Below are 15,509 nucleotides of genomic sequence, written 5' to 3'. Positions count from 1 at the left end.
TCACTCTAGGATTTAACATTGTCAGGACCTGGTGCCCCATGTCCTGCCCTGCCTGGTCAAGGCTCTGCCCTCCTGCCCATTTCACTGCTATCTCCCTCCATCCCATAACCCCCAGCTCACTGCTGATGGTGACTGATGGTGAAAGATGACTAAGACATAGTCTTCACCCTCTGGCTAAGAGAACGCTAAGCTCAACTGCAGATCTATGTAACCAGTTGTCACTGCCCATGACAGACATTGCTAATCAGTCACAGCATTCTTCCTGCTGAGAACCCAGATTACTAGTCCTTTGAGATTTAGATAAAAAATGGACTGGAATTTCCTATCTCACATCTTGAAGAAATCCAGTGATGGCCCCAAGATTTCTTCAAATTCCAGTGACTTGCAAAATTGTGCTTACTTTCAGCCCCAGTTTTTTCCTCCCGGTACACCTTTCATCTCTCCTCTGCTCACCTTTCCTCTCTGCCCAGTGCCAAGCCAGGCAACCCTGTGCCAACCTCACGTTCAGTATGCAGGTTATTTTACTGAGATTGAAGGAGATGGGTTGTATCATAGCAATGCAAAGGGGAGCAAGTTGAATAATGGCTAGCCCTGCTCTTCAGAGTCCTTCAGCCACCAGTGCCGGCCACTGCTCTTCTCAGGCTCTCCCATTTTATGGATCACCCCCACACTTCAAGATAATGCTCAAATATTTCAACCTGTTCATTTGCTGAGCCCCTTCACCTTCAAAAATTCAATCTCCGTCACTTTTTATTGCATGAAGGAAGAAATATGTATTGAGCTTACAATCTGATGTCAAAGCAAACAATTAGAAATCAGAATGAATAATTACAGCTGAGATAAGTCTGTAAAAAAGGAAAGGTAGGTCCATGGAGCTATGAGAGTATCCTGAAGATGGCAGAAGGTCACCCTCAGGATGTGGCTATGAGCCACATGGTGGGTGAGGAGGAGCTTGCTAGGTGATAGGGCAGAGATGGTTGGGGAGCACATTCTGAGAGGAGTGCCTGTGCAAAGTCCCTGTAGCAAGAGGAATCAGCATGCCTTCTGTGAACTCCAGGGGGCTTGTGTGGCTGCAGCACCGAGGCCAAGGGGGAAAACAGTTCTAGTTGGGGATGAAAGGGTTGGCAGCGACCATGCCATGTAGAGACTTATAGGCCATTATCCCCATCAGCTTATCATGTAGAGCAAGTTAGATCTCCATCTCCTGCTCAGCTCATGGACAGTTTTGGTTTACCCAAAGCTCCATTCATATCTCTGCTTAACAGAGGGCCAAATGATACTCAGAGTCTCCCCAGAGAAAGTGGTAGAAGTTTTCCCCTTCCTGCCCCACTCCCCCAAGAAAGTGGAAAGGAGAGTACAGAGAGATTGAGTTTCACACCGATGTGAATTATGCCACTGCCCTCGGAAGGCAGAGCATCTAGTTTGCGGTTTAAATGACACTTTTCATCTGGGTCATAACCTGGGAGATACAGATGAGAAGGGCTTGAGAGGTTCTTATTGGGTGTGGGTAAGTGCAGGCTGGTGTTCTCAGGGAAGATTTTCCAAGGGAGGCAAGGTGGGAACAGGTCCCTGAAGAACAGGCAGCCAACATTACTCTGGCCTAACCCACACATTCTCTTTTAATACCTGCTCTATAAAGTAGGTATTTGCATCCTTAATTTGCAGAGACAGGAAGAAACTTGCCTAAAGTCACTATCTTTAAATGACAAAGCTAGGGTTCAAACAGCTCTCTGGGACTCTTAAACCTAATCTATTAGCTCAATCTACAGCCTCTTTGAGGGAAACAAAATGAGCAAAGGTAAAGAAGTGAATAGGCAGACAGTCATGTGCTCATTCCTTCATTCATTCATTTATTCTCTTGGCAAATGCCATACAGCACCCACTATGCACCAGGCACTGCAGTAAAAGAAACTCTGAACCAGGAGTTAGAGGACCTTAGCTAGAGGCCTGGCCCCAAGATGTAGCCAACCACTTCCCTTCTCTGGCCTCAGTTTTTTCCACTGTGAAATGGGGATAATGTTCCTACCAGCCTCCCTCTCAAGACTACTGTAGGGGGTCCAAGTGGAAAGTGCATGTGTTCAGTAGCAAAGACATGGAATCAACCAAAATGCCCATTAATGATAGATGGGATAATGAAAATGTGCTACATATACACCATGGAATACTATGCAGCCATAAAAAGGAGTGAGACCATGTCCTTTGTATGGACATGGATGGAGCTGGAAGCCATTATCCTCAGCAAACTAATGCAGGAACAGAAAACCAAACACTGAATGTTCTCACTTGTAAGTGGGAGATGAACAATGAGAATACATGGACACATAGTGAGGGAGCAACAATACTGGGGCCTATTTGGGGAGCAGGGGGAGGGAGAGCATCAGGAAGAACAGCTAATGGATGCTGGGCTTAATACCTAGGTGATGGGTTGATCTGTGCAGCAAACCACCATGGCACACATTTACCTATGTAACAAATCTGCATATCCTGCACATGTACCCTGGAACTGAAAAGTTGAAGAAAAAAAAAGAAGAAAGAAGAAGGAAGAAGAAAGAAGGAGAAGGAGAAGAAGAAGGAGAAGAAGAAGAAGAAGGAGAAGAAGAAGAAGAAGGAGAAGAAGAAGAAGGTGCATGGTTGATGCTTGAGAGCGTTTTTAGTTCTGATGGGAGGTACACCCCTCCTCCTACAGAACGAGGAGGTGGTTAGCTAGCTTGATGACAGAGAGGGACATTTAAGCCGACATGAGAGAGGAGCTGAAAGAAGTATTTCCAAAAGAGAGAATGGAGTGTGAAGGCCATGAGGCAAGGAGGAGCTTGCCACACTGAAGGGACAGAAAGAACAGGGAATCTGGAGTGGAATGAGGTGGGATTGCAAAATGACACTGAGGGCTAGATGTCCCAGATGAGTCCAAGGTCAAGGTCCCATGGTGAACATGCTGGAGATACAATGTAGTGGAGCCAGCCTTGTGCTGGGCACTATGAGGGCTGCAAAACCTGTGAGTCACCTGGACACCTCCTGCTTTCTTACTCCCCGCATCTATCAGTCACCAAGTCCTGGTAGGGCTGATTCCTTAATAAATCCCATGTTTGTCCACTTCTCTCCACCTCTGCCAATGCCAAGGTCCAAACCATTGCCACCTTTCACCTGGAGGACTCTGAAAGTCTCCTCACTGCCCCCAGCACCCCCACCGCTTCCCTACTCTGCCCATTCCAGCCCATTCTCTCCTCAGCAACCACATGGACCTTTTGGAGAAAACTCTGCCATATCACATCTCTGCTTAACACCTTCCTGGGAATTCCTTTACCCTTAAGATAAAATCCTAAACCCTTACCTATCTGGGCCTGCCTACGACATCTAGCCCTGAGTGTCACTTCACAGCTCCCCTCTCTTTTCTGGCCCTTCAATGTGTCAAACTCCTCCCTGCCCCAGAACCTTCACGTACTGTTCTCTCTGTTGGAAACACTCTTCCCTGATGTCAGCTTAAATGTCCCTTACTCTGGGAATCCCTCCCTGATCTTCTCTCAGACACTCTCCAGACACTTCCAGCCTCACCTTTGTAGCACTTATGAGACCTAATTAAAGCATTACTTCAGTAATTATTTGCTAAATTCTTTCTCCTGGGACAGACAGTGGAAGAGCTCACCCATGTCCAGTCTATTCTCTTTCCAGAGGAGCACTGTATTTCCCAGCCTCCCTTGCAGTAGGCAGGACCATGTGACTAGTCTTGGCCAATGGATGGTGAGAAGGGGTGTGTGTGTCACCTCCAGGCAGAAGCAGTGAAAAATCCATGCCTGAAAAAAATCATCCATTCTCGGCTGGGCGTGGTGGCTCACGCCTGTAATCCCAGCACTTTGGGAGGCTGAGGCGGGCAGATCACCTGAGGTCGGGAGTTTGAGACCAGCCTGACCAACATGGAGAAATACGTCTTTACTAAATATACAAAATTAGCCAGGTGTGGTGGCATGTGCCTGTAATTCCCAGCTACTCGGGAGGCTGAGGCAGGAGAATCACTTGAACCCAGGAGGCAGAGGTTGCGGTGAGCCGAGATTGCATCATTGCACTCCAGCCTGGGCAACAAGAGTGAAACTCCATCTCAAAACAACAACAACAACAACAACAACAACAACAACAATAACAACCAGAAAAACCATCTATTCTCTTTTCTTCTGCCATGGTAACTGAGAAGGTCACAAGTTCCAGTGGGTGCAGCTCCAAAATGGAAGGGACTCCTCAGTCTAGGTCTCTGAGTGACTAAAGCAGAGAAACCATGATGGGCATGTGGCACAAGTGGGCAATAAATGACTCTTGTGCTATGTCACTGAGATTTTGGAGTTCTTTGTTACTGCGGCATAGTCTGGTTAAGACAGTGCTCTATTTGTGCAGAGCTGGGGTCTTCCTCACTGCTGCCTCTCCAGAGCCTGGGACCCTAACCGAAACACTGGAGTAGGTGCTTTGTAAATACTTGAATGAGTGAAAAAACAGAAAGTGTGAGACATGGTTCCTTCCTTAAATAATTTACTCTAATCCAAGAGATTGATTCTTATACACACAATAGTTAGAATACAATTAGGGGATAACTGCTAAAAAAAGAAAGGGAGAGGGGTTAATGGGCTGGAGCTGCCATGGAGGGCCTCCTAGAGGAAAGCTTTGCAGAATTGGAGAGGATGACAGTGGGCTTGCTGTCCATCCATTCAGCAAACATTTATTCCGATGCATCGTGATGAGTGTGTTGCCAGCAGTGTGGCAGAAGGACCATGGACACCTTGGGAACCAAAGGAAAGTGCCCTTTCTATGTGAAGGATCTAGAATGGCTTCATACAGGAGGTGATGTTTGAGCTAAGACTTGATAAGTAAGTATTCACTACAGAGATGAGATGAGGAGAAAAGGACTAAAAATACCAGACAGAGGGAACAGCATGAGCAGAGGCCAGGCATCATGAAGGTGGATGGTGTGTTCAGAGACAGGGCAGCATCTAGTATGGCTGGATTTGGGGGGAAAGGGGGATGGGTGCCAGTGGCAAAGAGCTGAGCTCAGTCTCTCCATCCCTAGCTTCCTGCACCTCACCCCAACTGCCTCCAACCAAATCATATTAATAGCATCTTGGAAGGTTCTGGAAGGCTTTTAAGAAAATGTCTAAGCTAAGACCTGAAGGATAAACTGAAGGTGGTCAGAAAAGGTGAGGCGAAAGGGCAAGGGAGGGTGTTCCAGGCAGAGGGAACAGCATATGCAAAGTCCTCAGAAGTGAGATAGCAAGGCCTTAGATGGCAGCTCACTTTGGCTGGCTGGAGCACAGCTTTCCAGGTGGCTAGGGAGGAGACTGGTGGGGCAAAGGTGGGCCAGCATGTACCCTTCCCCCATAAATCCCTTCCAAAGGCCCCAGCTCAGCACTCAAGGCCTTCAGGATCCTGTCTCCCATCTGCCTCTCCATTCTAAACTTCTGTGCCTTTGCATGTGCTGTTCTAAGTGCCTAGAATGATGATGATAATGATGATATTGATGATAACATAACTTTTTTGAGCGCTTAGAATGTGTTAGGTGCTGTGATGGGCATTATTTCATTGAACTGCTCAGCAATGCCGTGATTAATACCTTTTAAAATTAATTAATACCTTAATTAATTAAAGGTATTAATTTTAAAATTTATAGACTTTATGTTTTAGAACATTTTTAGATTTATAGAAAAATTGAGACGATATTACAGACAGTTCCCATATATACCTCCTCTAATTTTCCTATGAGTAATACCTTATGTTACTATTTGTTATGATTTGTTATAATTCTTGGTAGATACTTTCCTTGACACATTATTGTTATTAATAACTAAATTCCATAGTTTATTTAGATTGTTTTTACCTAATGTCTTTTACATTTAGTAGTTATGTGTCTTTCGTCTGTTTTTTTTTTTTTTTTGAGACAGACTTTCACTCTTGTTGCCCAGGCTGGAGTGCAGTGGCCCAATCTCGGCTCACTGCAACTTCCACCTCTGGAGTTCAAGCCATTCTTCTGCCTCAGACTCCTGAGTAGCTGGGACTACAGGCACGTGCCACGCCTGGCTAATTTTTGTATTTTTAGTAGAGATGGGGTTTCACCACGTTGGTCAGGCTGGTCTTAAAGTCTGACCTGGTGATCCTCCCGCCTCGGCCTCCCAAAGTGCTGGAATTACAGGCATAAGCCATTGCACCCGGCCGTGTCTTTAGGCTCCTCTCTGGCTGTGATGGTTTCTCGGACTTTCCTTGATTTGGATGACCTTGATAGTTTTGAGGGGTACTGGTCAGCCAGCAATTTTGTTGGATAGCCCACTCTTGGAGTCTGTCTGTTTTTCTCACAAGGCTGGGGTTATGGGTTATTGGGAGGAAGACCACAAAGGTAAAGTGTCATTTTCATCACATAGTATCAAGCACATATCAACATGATTTGTGGCTGTTGATCTTGGCCTTGATCACTTGTCTGAGTAGCAGTCATCAGCTCTCTCCCTGTAAAGTTACTCCTTTCCTCTCCCTTTCCATATTGTGTGCTTGGGGAGGACGTCACTATCTGCAGCCTACTCCTAAAGAGTAGGGAGTGATGCTCCCCCTCCCTGATTGTCTACATAAATTATTTGGAATTCTTCTGCACAGACAATTTGTCTCTTCTCTCCCGTTTATTAATTTATTATCTCATTGAATTTCTCAACAATGGGTTGGTCCTCTGATTATCGTCATTTCTGGAAACTGGAAGGCCTTCCTTTCTTCCCCACCTCGCTCACCCCAGAGCCAATTTCTGAAGCCCTCTCCACCTCTCCAGGAAAGAGTGGCCTCCTCTGTGCTCTCCCGCCATGCTTTAACATTCCAACTAATTCATGCCACACAGATTTCTTGTGCCCCTGCTCTGTGCCAGGCACTGTGCTTGGGGATTGAGAACAAGCAGTCCCTATGGGCCCTGTCTTCGAGTTGCTCACAGTGTTTACCATCCTGTGCTGGACTAGAATCTTCGTGAGGGCAGGGGCATTATCCAGTTTTTTAATAGCTGTGCTCCCAGCCAACCAGCACAGTGGTTGATGTTTACCAGGTCCTCTATGAATATTTACTGAATTTGGAAATGCTTCCTGGAGGACAAACGCTGGCAGATGATTGTTTATCTCTGTGCCCTTCCCGGGGGACTGTGCGCTCCCTGAGGGCAGGGCCAGCCCTGATCCATCCTGGCCCAGCGGTCGCGGGGTGGTGGATGCCATAGAAATCTAAGCCGGTGAAGGGATCCTGGAACCGGCTGCCTCCTCAGGTAGAAGTGTAAGTTTGGAAGCTGACACAGCTCGGGAGGCCGAATCAGGAGGACTTGGTGACTGATTGGCTGGGGAGGGTGAGGCGGGAGGAGGAGTCACACAGATGGCTCTGAGGTCTGGAGCCGGGGTACAGCCGGTGCCACCTCTGATAGACTCTGCGAGAGGAGCCGCTGCCAGCTTCGGGCCGCCCCATCCGTCGGGGATCCGGCCTAGGGCTAGGGAGGGGTGGCTGGGCCTGTGCAAACTTCTACTCCCCACCCCTATGTCCTCGTCTTAAAAAAAAAATCGGCCTGGATTTTGAGCAGGTCGTTATCAGGTGTGAGGGTCCATCCTGGGGGTCCCCTCCAGGCGGCCGTCTTCGAGGGAGACCCCCAGGGGCAGCCTGGCACCGCGCGGGCTCGGCCTGGTCAGGGCCGTGGCCCGCCAGGCCCAAGTCCCCAGCCTGCCATCACCCAGGAGTGGGGTGGCGAGGCGGCCGCCGGGCCTGGGCGGGACAATGGCCACGGCCGCCGGGGCCCCGGGAGCCCCCGCGCTGGGGAAGGGGCTGTCCTAGGGCCGGGCGCCGGTGCCCTCCCCGCGCGGCTCAGGCGGGCGGAGGGGGGCGAGGAGTTCCTTTGTGGCTCTGCCTCCGGCGCGGCGCGGGCGGGGGGCGCAGCGCAACTTTGCCAGGCGGTGGCGGCGGCGGCGGCGAGCGCGAGACGAGGCCCCGGGGCCCGAGTGGGGCCCCCAGCGCGCGGCCCGCCCCCGCCCCCCGCCCGGCCCCCTCCCCTCGCGCGCAGTCGCCAGCGCCCGGCGCTGCCCACTCGCGGGAGCCCCCGGGGCCGGACGGGCTGCGCAGCCGGAGAGGCGGGGGCCCGACGCGGCCCCCCCGGAGCCGGGCGCCTGGCGCGGGGGCTCGCCGAGCGCACTGGGGGCCGCGCGGCGCTGCAGACCCAGCCTCCCGCCGCCGCCGCCGCCGCCGCCGCCGCCGCCTCGGTGCTTGCAGAACCCAGAAGTGAACAGCAGGCGACCCGGAAGGTTTGCGCGCGGCTCCGCAGCGAGCCAGAGCCGGAGCCGGAGCCCGAGCCCGGAGCCTGTGCCGGAGCCCCAGCCCGGCCCTGCTCGGGCCGCCGGGCGCGGGGCTGCGGCCGCGTCCCGGAGGCGCCGCCAGCACAGCCAGGTCCGTGCGGGCCCGGGGCGCGCGGGGAGCGGGCCCAGCGGCGGCGGGCGCCTGCCCGCGGGAAAGTTGCGCCGAGTTGCGGGCGGGGGCCGGGCCGGGGCGCGGGCGCTGTCAGCGCGGGCCGGGGCGCTCCGAGGGCCCGGGGCCGCCTGCGCCTCGGGCCCGGCCCGGAGCGGCGGCGGCGGCGGCGGCGGCAGCGGGGCGCGCGGGGTAGGAAGTGTCTCCCGCGGCGTGTCTGGGGCTGGTCTCCGAGTGTGTGTGCGTGTGTGTGCGCGCGCGTGTGTGTGTGTTTTCTTAAGCCGGGCTATTCAAACCCTGCTGCAATTCTCCGGTAAACAATGATTCATGGGGCTTAATGCAAATAAACGGATTGCAAACGGCGCGGTTCGCGCACTTTGCAGCCGGCCCGGTGGAGCGGCCAGTGCCGGATTTCTCCCTTTTTTTGCAGATCTGCAGAATATGGCGTCCCTGTCCTGTTTTAAAAATAAGCCAGGCTGCCATTTTTGTTTTTCTTTTGTCTGAAAATTTTAATAAAACTGTCTGAGAATGTGGGAGAGGCGGCTGGAAGCAGAGGGGGCACCCGAAGGGTTGGCTTTTTTCCTTTTCTTTGGCGAGAGCCGCGAGCCTTTCGGGGAGGTGAGACACAATGCAATTGCACTTTAAAGAAAAAAAAAAAGGGAAGCTGCCGGGCGATTTGGGGGGGGAGGGCTGGGAATTTAAAGTTAACTCCGAAAGTTTGCTTTGCTTTGCTTCTCTTTCTTTCTTTCTTTCTTTCTTTTTTTTTTTTTTTTTTTGGAAGACGGTGAAATGCCGCGAAAGGATCTCGAGGCCCATTTCTCCCCCAGCCAGCTGCCTTTGCAGGATTTTTGGGAAAAGTTAACTGCCAGTTTCCTCAGAGCTGCGCGGGATGGGGGTGGGGGGGCGGATGTGGAGGGTTGAGGATGGGAGTTTTGGGGGAACTGGGAAACATTTATTTGGAAGGGGCTCTATAAACATGGCATTGTAAGGAGCTAGATCCTCAGATCTGGGGGAGAGGGCCGGCAAGAGGGGCTCAGAATGGGTCCAGGATTTCCAGCAAAGACCCCTGGCATGAGGAAATAATCCTGCTGTCCCACCACCCTGCCCTCGAGCAGTGTGGAACCTTCGGGAGCTGTGTGTGTGGCAGTGGGCCTGTCTCCTTCATGGGTGGCCAGGACCCCCCGTGTAGGCTGGAATCTCGCCCAGGCCCTGGGGTGACCCTTGGACCCTGAGGCAAGTGAGCTTGGCCCTTTGCAGTTGGAGAGCCCCCTCCCCAACCTGGTGGTCCTCCTGCCCCCAGAGGTGGCAGCTGGTGGTAATGTCTTCCCCGACCCCACCCTATGATGAACTTTTGGTTGGGTGCAGGCCTGCAGCCCAGTGGGTCCCGTCTGAGGGAAGGGGCAGGAAAGGTAGTCTGGTTTGCTAGACCTCCTCTGTGTGAGCCTCACCCCTGTGGTATGCTCTTATTCCTTTCTGCCACTGCTGCCCTACGCCCGGGAGGTAGAAGCACTTTGGACTTCGGTTAAGTTCCTGAAGTATCTCGCTGGACAGGTCAGGGCCTGCTGGCTCCGCAGGCTGCCGAGGGGGATCTGAAGGCCAGGCCCACAAGGTCTGGGGTGACTGGTGCTGTCCAAGGCACTGGGGCAGTGTTGGGCCTAGCCTCTCATGTGTCCCCTACCCCAGCATTTCTTGGAGGGGAGACCCTTCTAGTCTCACTTCTGGTTTGTGTCCTGGCTCCACTAGACAGAGTGAGCTCCCAGAAGCCAGAGTCGGGGGTTGAAAGCTGGGGTTAGGGGTTCAGGGCTGTGGAACTTGGCATGTCTTGGCCAGAGGGTACCAAGCCAGGTGGTTTTTAGATGGAGGAACTGAGGTCCAGAGAGAGGAAGTGACTTGCCTGAAGTCACGCTACCAGGTAGAAGGAGACTGAGCCCGGGACCTGGGTGTTCAGGCTTCCACTGCTGGGCTCCCTCCACTGTTCTCCATGGCGGGCCTGGACCCCTGGAAGATCCGTTTTGAACAGAACTGGACTAGAATGGGACAGCACGATCCCTTCACCCCCTCCTACCCCCGCTATCATAATCTTTCCTGAGAGAATTGAACTTCACAGTTTTCACAGTATGGTGTGGTGATTATCACATCAGGTTCTCCCAGAAACTCAGTTAGGGTTAAATTGTCCTAATGGGGATTATGAACCTCATTATAAGGAAACCAAGACTCAGAGAGGTTGAACAGTGGCAGAGGAGGCTTAAATTCAGGCCTGCAGGCTCCTCGCCTGGCCTTTTCCCAGGTGGACTTTGGTGCTGTGGGAAGGACTCTTCTAGGTTTTGGGCTCTCTAATTCTTCTGCTGAACCCAGTGACTGTGTAAAAATCCAGAGGCCCACCCCACCCAAAGAATGTCAGAGCTGAAAAGGCTCAGATGTCAGGAGGTCACCTGGGCTCAGAGAGGGGAAGCTACTGGCTGGAAGTCAGTGATTTGGGTCTCAGAACCAGACCCTGATCTCCTGCCTCCCTTCCTCTGTGACACTCAGAGGGACAATGAGCCCCTCTACCCATTGCCAGGCTGCACGGGCCCCAGGATGGCAGGAATTGCTAGTGGGTGGTGGTGCTGGTGATGGTGTCATGGAATAACGGCCAGCGCTCCATGGAGACATGAACTTATCCCAGGGACTGAGGAATAGGCTATCTGCAGTCTTGGGGGATGGAGGCAAGTTGGTCCCACATGGAAAGGAGGAAGCAGGTGTGTGGGTGAGGTGGGGACCGGGTCTGAAGCCAGGCTGGCCCTAGCCCTTCCCTGGGCAGACACTTTCCTGTCTTATCTCTCTGTAAAATGAGGAGCCATTCATTCCTTCTTCTGCCACGGGCTATTTTATTCATTCATTTGTTGCCAGATTATTCCTTTATTCTTTCATTATCCATTAATTAGTTTATTGGTTAGTCATCTCAGTAATCTACCCATCTGTCCTATGCAATCCTTAGCTCACCCAGCCCACACTGGACAGACATGTGAGATACAAGTGTAGTCCTCCAGGGCTTTAAAGCCAACAAGGAAGAAGAGATGAGACTGCAGGTGCATGAAGCACTAGCCAGGGCAGTGTTTGCTGAGTGCCTCCATGAGTCCCCAGGGGAGGTATCTCAGAGAATGGAAAGCTTGAAGACACCAAAGGAGTTCCATAAACCATCACAGTGGTAGACCTGGGTCCTGAGATTAGGTCCCATTGTGTCACATGGCTTCTGTGACTTTCAGCACATTCTTTCCCTTTCTGAGCCTCAGTTTCCTCAACTCTAAAATGGGGTACTTTCTGTGAATCTCTCATGGGTTGTTGGGAGTGATATCAAGACAGTGTATGACACGTCTCCCTGCCCTGGCCAGGCATGTGGTGGGAGCTCAGTACGTACCCACTGAGTTATAAGGATTGCTGATGACTGTCCTAGGCCCTGCCATGAATTTGAGAACCGTGATGGTGGTTTCAGAATGAGGCAAATGATCTGGGCACCCTGAAAGCCCTGGTCTGCTTTGTCATTCCCCTGCTGAAACTTTTCTCATGTTTCCTAGGCATTTATAAGAAAAAATATCTGAAGTACTTTCTGGGCCTACAAGGCCCTTAACAGTCCAGGCTCTGCCCACCTCTCAACCTTGGCTCCCCGCATCCCATTGCCACCTCCAGCCACACACCAGTTTCATTCTACACCTTGAATTTACAAAGCCTGGTGGCAGAGCCTTTGCACATTCCCCCACCAGGACAGCTTTTCCCTGAGTGTTTACATGGCTGGCACCTTCTTGTTTCACAGGTTTCTACTTGAATGTTACCTCCTCAGAGGGTCTGCTTGGACCACTTGCTCTAAAATAGCTTCCTACTCTCACTCTCTCACATCAGCTGCTTTTTCTTTTCTCTTATGGCTGTCACCAGTACCTGAAACCCTCTCATTTATTTATTTGCATTTCTTGCCTGTCTACACCATTGGAACATGCTGAAGCGCCATGCGTGTGAGTGAGCAGGTGGTTCTGGTGTGGTGTGGCTGGGGCTTTTGTAGAGGTGAGGAAATGCTAGGGAGTCCAGGTGTGGCAGCGCATTGCCTGGGAGATAAAGTTACACTGAGGGCTGTCTTCTCCTTCCCCCTACCCCGGGAGACTCAGGGCTGTTGTCAGGAAATAATGAGATGATTAAATCATGGAATCTAAGAATCCCAGTCTCTTCCAGTCTCAGAGCTTTAGCATCTGAGAAGCTTTCCAGCTCAGAACCTTTGACACTTGGAATCTTACCATGATAGGATGATCCAGTCTTAGGTTTAGAATCTTACAAAGTGGACTCTCACTGCCTTGTTTAGCATCACAGAGGGCTCGCTTTGTGCCACGCCATGTTTTAAAAGCCTTTATAAATATTAACATATTTACAGGTGAGGAAGCTGAGGCACAGAGGTATTTAGGTATCATGGAGCAGTTGCTGGGATTTGAACCTAGCACTCTGGGACTCCTTAGAATCCCTCAACTGTTGAGGGGAAGCCCAACCTCACTTGACCCTTGCACAGAGCAGGAATCCTTTTCCCACACCTTTGTCAAAAGGGCCTCTGATCTCTGCCAAAAAACCCCCCTCCAGTGAACTCCCTCCTAACCAGGCCACCTAGCTTCCTGCTGTCAGAAAGTTCTCATTGCTAGTAAGATTTTCTTTACAATGTGTAAAGTGCTGCCCCTCCCTTGTGAGTAACGCCTGGGAAGTGGTGTTAGTGTCATGGTTTCCCAGTGCCTTTGACCTTGTGGATTCCTGGTTTCAGTAGCCTCTTTCTTCCCACTGGGTTGTGGGAAGAAAGGCAGACAGCCTTGAGGCAGACAGCTTCAGTGCATTGTTGAATGTAAGAATGAATAAATTGGTGCACAAAGACCGCGTGAACCCTCAGGATTTCTGAGTTCCTATCTCTTTAGCCTGGTGCTCGGCACTCATCCAGGGTAATTGGTCAGGCTTGGTGTACTCAGGAAAAGGAGACACCGTTATCTCTCCAATAAAGTCTGTATCTGATGACATTTATGTATGCAATTCTTGGAGAATCATGTGAGATCTAAAATCATGCACTATTAGGAGCGAGGTGGATGTCATCTAGCCAAACTTCATTCTACCCGTTGGGGAAACTGAAGTGGGAAGGGAGAGGAGCAGGCCTTATCCAAGGCCACGTGCATCTCTGTCTGCTACCCAGAGGCCAACAGGCTGCTGCAGTATCTGCCTTGGGGATCAAAGGCAGGGAAAAGTGCTCAATGGGACAGTTACTTCTTCTCTAGTGGAGAAGCTACCCCTGTACAATGGGGGCAACATTTTTGGATGCACAGGGTGTGCCTGGCACTTGGGGGGAGATTGAGGAAGCCAGCTGCATTGGGAGTTGGTTGGGGCTATGGTGATGGGGATGGCTTTCTAGAACCTGGGGCTGGAACTGGGCTTTGGAGGCTGGGTGGAATTTGGGGGAGGTGGCTGAATAGTGTCTTTAGTGGATAAGGTGTGTAGGGAAGGCCGAGGGATTTGGCTCTGGGGCCTAAGGGGTCCTGCCTTGTTCCCTGCCTCATGCATGTGGCCACAAGGGTACCCTTGGTGGGGTCTCCACCATCTGGGTCCTTTTCTGAACTTTGGGCAAAGGCTTTAGGATTCTTTTTTTTTTTTTTTTTTGAGATGGAATCTCGCTCTGTCCCCTAGGCTGGAGTGCAGTAGCGCGATCTCCCCTCACTGTAAGCTCCACCTCCTGGGTTCACACCATTCTCCTGCCTCAGCCTCCCGAGTAGCTGGGACTACAGGTGCCCACCACCACGCCCAGCTAATTTTTTTGTATTTTTAGTAGAGATGGGGTTTCACCGTGTTAGCCAGGATGGTCTCGATCTCCTGACCTTGTGATCCATCCGCCTTGGCCTCCCAAAGTGCTGGGATTACAGGCGTGAGCCACCGCACCTGGCCGGCTTAAGGATTCTTGAGGGGACAGTCTAGGCAGCCGTTCCAGGTTCTGGGGCTCTGTCGGGGGACACCTGCTTGAGAGGGGGCAAAACCCTTCAACACACTCAAATACATTCATACATATTCACACTATTACCTTTTCCATTACCACCCCTGACCCTCCCTCCTGCACCATCCTTGCCAATGTGGAGCACTCCTCTGCTATTTCAGAAATACCACCACAGGTGTCCTAAACTGGATCCCTAGGAGCCAGGAGTTCAGGAAGCATGTCTGCTGGAGTGTGCATGCACACACGGTATGCACATCACATAGGAGCACGTGCATGTGCTCTTGCCACTGGGAGGACCACATACCCAAGCGTACACCGTGCACTCTCCTGGGAAACAGCACACAGCCACATGCCTGATCATCTGCACATTCTCCCACACGCATGGTGTTCATCTGTACACAGCTCTGTTCACTCAGGCCTCCTTGTGCACATGTGTGTTTTTACATGTAGATGAGTCTTGCATGCACATGCTTATTTACACTTGAGATAACATAGCCTCAAATTCTAGCCGTTGCGCAGTGTGTCTCATACACACCCTTGCATTCACACCTGCACCTACACCTGGCCTGGACCTACTGGAAATGGTGGAGCCGGCAGCCCGTTTCCGTCTCCTGCCTTCATTCACTAGTATTTCTTGAGCATTTACTATATCCAGGCTTTGTGCTAGATGCTGAGGATAGATGGGAGGAAAACTGATGTATATAGGTCCCTGCCCTAGTGGAGGTAGACGGCACTATATAAAAGATCACACAAATGATGATTTTTTTTTTTTTTTTTTTGAGATGGAGTCTCGCTCTATCACCCAGGCTGGAGTGCAGTGGCACAATCTTGGCTCACTGCAACCTCCACCTTCCAGGCTTAAGCAATTCTCCTGCCTCAGCCTCCAGAGTAGCTGGGATTACAGGCGTGTGCCACCATACCTGGCTAATCTTTGTATTTTTAGTAGAGATGGGGTTTTGCCATGTTGGTCAGGCTGGTCTCAAACTCCTGACCTCTGGTGATCCACCCACTTTGGCCTCCCAAAGTGCTGGGATTACAGGTGTGAGCCACCGTGCCCAGCCACATGATGATTAAGATTAGAGATTTTGGTCACTATGTT

General features: G+C 51.4%; 1 protein-coding gene across 2 annotated transcripts in view; it reads left to right on the top strand.

Annotated features, from left to right (window-relative positions):
* ZNF362 (zinc finger protein 362) overlaps positions 1–15,509 on the top strand; it is a 174,105-nt gene that overhangs the window by 121,546 nt on the left and 37,050 nt on the right. Inside the window, exon 1 of one of the 2 annotated variants that reach the window (XM_016958621.4) lies at positions 8,157–8,415. The exons of the other annotated variant lie outside the window; for it this stretch is intronic. The gene's annotated coding sequence lies outside the window, so the exon portion shown is untranslated. Of the gene's footprint in view, positions 1–8,156; positions 8,416–15,509 lie in introns of those variants that run through there. 2 annotated transcript variants of the gene reach the window in all.

Source organism: Pan troglodytes, chromosome 1 (genome assembly GCF_028858775.2).
Source record: "Pan troglodytes isolate AG18354 chromosome 1, NHGRI_mPanTro3-v2.0_pri, whole genome shotgun sequence".
Classification (NCBI taxonomy): Eukaryota; Metazoa; Chordata; class Mammalia; order Primates; family Hominidae; genus Pan; species Pan troglodytes.
The sequence above is the reverse complement of the archived record's forward strand: the minus strand, read 5'-3'. Positions and strand labels throughout refer to the sequence as shown.